Raw genomic sequence first — 5136 nt, forward strand, 5'->3', positions numbered from 1 at the left:
GTTGCGCATGAGAACAGTGTGAACCAGGTCAATAGACACGAACAGGTTGATAGTAAGAAGGAAATTTTGAAAAGCACCAGTATGGATATGTCCCCTGTGCTAGAGGGGATATACTCAAGGTTACTACGGGAAACGAGGGAGGAGATTGCTGCGCCGTTGGCGATGATCTTTGCATCGTCACTCTCCACTGGAGTAGTACTGGATGATTGGAGGGAGGCGAATGTTGTTCCCCTGTTCAAGAAAGGGAATAGGGAAATGGGAATTACAGACCATCAGTCTTATGTCTGTGGTGAGCAAAATACCTGAAAGGATTCTGAGAGATAGGATTTATGGTTATTTCGAAAAACATAGTTTGATTAAAGATAGCCAGCATGGCTTTGTGAGGGGCAGGTCATGCCTCACAAGCCTCATTGAATTCTTTGAGGCTGTGACGAGACACATTGATGAAGGTCGGGCAGTGGATGTGGTCTATATGGATTTCAGTGAGGCATTTGATAAAGTTCCCCATGGTAGGCTCATTCAGAAAGTCAGTGAGCATGGGATACAGGGAAATTTGGCTGTCTGGATACAGAATTGGCTGGCGAGTGGTAGTGGATGGAAAGTATTCCGCCTGGAGGTCGGTGACCAGTGGTATCCCGCAGGGATCTGTTCTGGGACCTCTGCTCTTTGTGATTTTTATAAATGACTTGGATGAAGAAGTGGAAGGGTGGGTTAGTAAGTTTGCCGATGACATGAAGGTTGGAGTTGTATATAGTGTTGAGGGTCATTTCAGGTTACAACAGGACATTGACAGGATGCACAGATGGGCTGAGACATGGCAGACGGAGTTCAACCTGGATAAATGTGAAAATCATTTTGGAAGGTTGAATGCTGAATACAGGGTTAAAGGCAGGATTCTTGGAAGTGTGGAGGAACAGGGTAATCTTGGGACCCACATAACATAGATTCCTTAAAGTTGCCACCCAAGTTGATAGGGTTGTTAAGAAGGCGAATGGTGTGTTGGCGTGAGGTTTTGCTGCAGCTTTATAAACCCTGGTTAGACCACACTTGGAATATTGTGTCCAGTTCTGGTCACCTCATTGTAGGAAGGATGTGGATGCTTTGGAGAGGGTGCAGAGGAGATTTACCAGGATGCTGCCTGGACTGGAGGGCATGTCTTATGAAGAAAGGTTGAGGGAGCTAGGGCTTTTCTCACTGGAGCGAAGAAGGCAGAGTGGTGACTTGGTAGAGGTGTACAAGGTGATGAGAGGCATGGATAGAGTGGATAGCCAGAGACTTTTCCCCAGGGCGGAAATGGCTGTCACGACGGGACATAATTTTAAGGTGATTGGAGGAAGGTATAGGGAAGATATCAGAGGTAGGTTCTTTACACAGAGAGTGGTGGGTGCGTGGAATGCACTGCCAGCACAGGTGGTGAAGTCAGAGTAAAGCTCCCTCTACACTGTCCCCATCAAACACTCCCAGGACAGGTACAGCACGGGGTTAGATACAGAGTAAAGCTCCCTCTACACTGTCCCCATCAAACACTCCCAGGACAGGTACAGCACGGGGTTAGATACAGAGTAAAGCTCCCTCTACACTGTCCCCATCAAATACTCCCAGGACAGGTACAGCACGGAGTCAGATACAGAGTAAAGCTCCCTCTACACTGTCCCCATCAAACACTCCCAGGACAGGTACAGCATGGGGTTAGGTACAGAGTAAAGCTCCCTCTACACTGTCCCCATCAAATACTCCCAGGACAGGTACAGCACGGGGTCAGATACAGAGTAAAGCTCCCTCTACACTGTCCCCATCAAACACTCCCAGGACAGGTACGGCACGGGGTCAGATACAGAGTAAAGCTCCCTCTACACTGTCCCCATCGAACACTCCCAGGACAGGTACAGCATGGGGTTAGATACAGAGTAAAGCTCCCTCTACACCGTCCCCATCAAACACTCCCAGGAAATAACAGTGGGGCCAGTTAGCGAGCATAAAGGCAAATTTGTCTGGAGGGAGAAAAGATGGGCTTGGTTCTTAATGAATACGTTGTGTCTGTCTTCACAAATGAGGAGAACAATAGACTTTGTGGTTAACAGAGAATAAACTGAGGCGAAATATTCAGGAGTTTGGAATTTTAAAGTTGATAAAAGTGCTAGAAAAGGGAAGAAATAGCAAACTGACCATTCATTTTCCAACCTGGCTGCAGACATGGTGCTGGAGGACTGTTAATGTACAATAATTTGGGAAGGGAGGGAGGAATAATTACAGTAAGCCTAAATGCTGTGGTGGACAAATTATTTGAGAAATTTTGTGGCAGTAGAAATCACTTATAAAGGCACAGATTAATGAAGGACAGTCAGTATGGGTTTGTTCAGAAACAAACTGTACTGACCAACACCGAGAATTTTTTGAGGATCGAACACGGATTGAGGTGGGTTGATCAGGGTAGCATGTTGTCTACATAGATTTTAGCAAGGTTTTTGACAAGCCCCCTGTGGCAGCTTGGTCGGAAAATCAAAAATTGGCTCTGCGGCTGGAAGATCGTGGTTTCAAGGCTTGGATTATTTTTTTTTTGGTTATTCCTCCCCCTCTGTGTTTGTCTGTCTTGTGTGTGTGGGTAGAGGGTGGGGCAGTTAAAATGGGAATCAGGGGTTAGGTGATAGTTAACCAGTTGTATTTTTCAAGGTAGTTCTTGTTATAAACAGTAATCTTTATCTTTGTCACAAGTCGGCTTACATTAACACTGCAATGAAGTTACTGTGAAAATCCCATCGTCGCCACATTCCGGCACCTGTTTGGGTACACAGAGGGAGAATTCAGAATGTCCAAATTACCTAACAAGCACATCTTTTGGGACTTGTGGGAGGAACCTGGAGCGCCCGGAGGAAACCCACGCAGACACGGGGAGAACGTGCAGATTCCGTACAGACAGTGACCCAAGCTGGGAATCAAACCCAAGACCCTGGAGATGTGAAGCAACAGTGCTAACCACTGTGCTACTGTGCCGCCCATAATTGTGTTTAAACTTACAAACCTGGTGAATGTAATTATTGGGCAGCCAAGAGCCAAAGACTTTGGTATTTTTAGAAGAATTGTTGATTCATTCACTTGTGTTGTGACTCCGGGGCAACACAGGGGCTGAAATTGACCGGGGACTCGCCCAGGGTGTTGTAACATCGTCCTGTGAACCAATTCTTCCTTCCAACTCACCTCTGCTACTTGAGTAAATCTAAGAGTTTACTTTCAGCTCCTCTTTCTTTCTTTATTTGCACAGATGCTTCCTCATTCCCTCAGTTATTGCAACATATCGCATCTTTGTACATTCTGGTTCTCGAGTCCTTCTATGTCTTGTCTCTTGTATCTCTATAACCTCCGCCGTCTCTCCACTCCTCTGAAAATGGTGCACTCTCTCCATTCTGGTCCTTTGCCCGTCCCCAAATTCCTTTGCCTCACCATCGGCAGCTGTCTGGGTCCTACGTTCTGGAAGTCTCTCCGTTCTGTTCCTTCAAGTCATTCCTCAAAACATATCAATTTGGCCAAGCTTTCGCCATCTTCCTTCACATCTCACGAGGCTCGGTGTTAAATTTAGTCAGATAATACTCAAAATGCATAGATTTTGAACATTTCTACTCCAATGGTGCTATATAAATGGAAGTTATTGTTAAAACAGAAATTTTAAAGCTCCATGTCAAATGTCACAGTGCCGGATAGCAGCTTCCTCGTCTCATCTCAGCCAGCTGGCACTCTGCCAGTAACTACTGAAACTAGGGAGATACCCCTCTTACCATCGAGCGTTACCTCATTCAGAACTCCACTCAGATCCACAAAAAACAAAGGACACAGAATTTTATTTAACTATTAATTTTAAAGTTTCAGGAAAACAAATACAATGCATGACTGGGCACATCGAAACAAAGGAAGAGATCCAGCATAAAATACTGGTGATTCGAAAGAAACATTGGGAAGTTGGAAATTAATGGAGCAAAGTGCAGAAGACAAGGAAGGGAACTATGCATACCTCTTGGCTGGGGTAATGGAAGGTGTTTAGATGAGAAGATAATGAGGCCAAAGAAAAAAAACAGGGTCACAACTGGAGCATAATTCTGGTGTGAGCAGCATTGAAATAAACTGAAGAGCCAGGGTTCAAGGTAGCACTTACTGTAAAAGGAGACAGCAAGAGAGGGTTTCATGAGAGGCTGCAATCAGGGGGTGGACAGAAGGGTAACAAAACGGTGAAGAGGGGTGGATGGTATTGCAAAGGCAATAGAAGGGGCCGGGGGTTAAAAAGGGCAGAAAGATCCTGACAATGTTGGAAGGTTAGCAAACATTTTATCAGCCTTAAAAACTGCACCCAATATAGAGAGTGAGCTGAGTTCACTAAGGGACCATCACAGATGGAGCGGCTTCATTCCCAGCCAGGCAGTCAAGAATGCGAAGAGCCAAGAGTTCCACTGTCAAGAGAAGACAGTAAGGGATAGTGTAGCCTTGGTGCATGGCCCTGGACAGTCCAGAGAACTCAGACAACACTTTCTGATCAAGGAAGTGAGAATGAAGTGTACAGATGTTAGCAGTTGCCTTAAAAGCCAGCACCCCAACGCACTTTCAGGAAGGACCATTCAGGGAGTGCAGAAGATTGTATACAAGCTTTTCACACTGATAAAAGGCCAGTCAGAGATGTGCCTATCCGACAGGTGAACATTTTGATCATTCAGGTACATAGCCAGAAACATGGAAAAGAGTTACATTCATAATTTCACAAAATAAAGTGTATAATAGTCCAACAATATATATTTATATATAGAAAAAATATATTGCAGCATTTCCTTATATTCATTCATGAAGTTAGATGCTGTTCTTCCAAAGCTAAGCCAAAGCCCCCTGATTTCTCTGCATACTCCCCACTGTAACTCCCCCTGCCCCCCACTCTTCCCACCCTCTCCCACTGCCCCCCCCCACCCACCCTCCCCCGCGGCCCGCAACCCTCCCCCACTCCCCCTGCTGCTCCCCACCCCACTGCTCCACACCCCAGCCGCGCTGCTCCCTATCCATCCCTGCCACTCCCTCACCCTCGCCTGCTGCTCCCCACCTGCTCTGCGCACTCCCCCGCGGCCCCCCACCCACATTCCCCTGCCCCCCCCCACCCACCCTCTC

The sequence above is a fragment of the Scyliorhinus canicula genome, chromosome 18, assembly GCF_902713615.1.
Source record: "Scyliorhinus canicula chromosome 18, sScyCan1.1, whole genome shotgun sequence".
Taxonomy (NCBI): domain Eukaryota; kingdom Metazoa; phylum Chordata; class Chondrichthyes; order Carcharhiniformes; family Scyliorhinidae; genus Scyliorhinus; species Scyliorhinus canicula.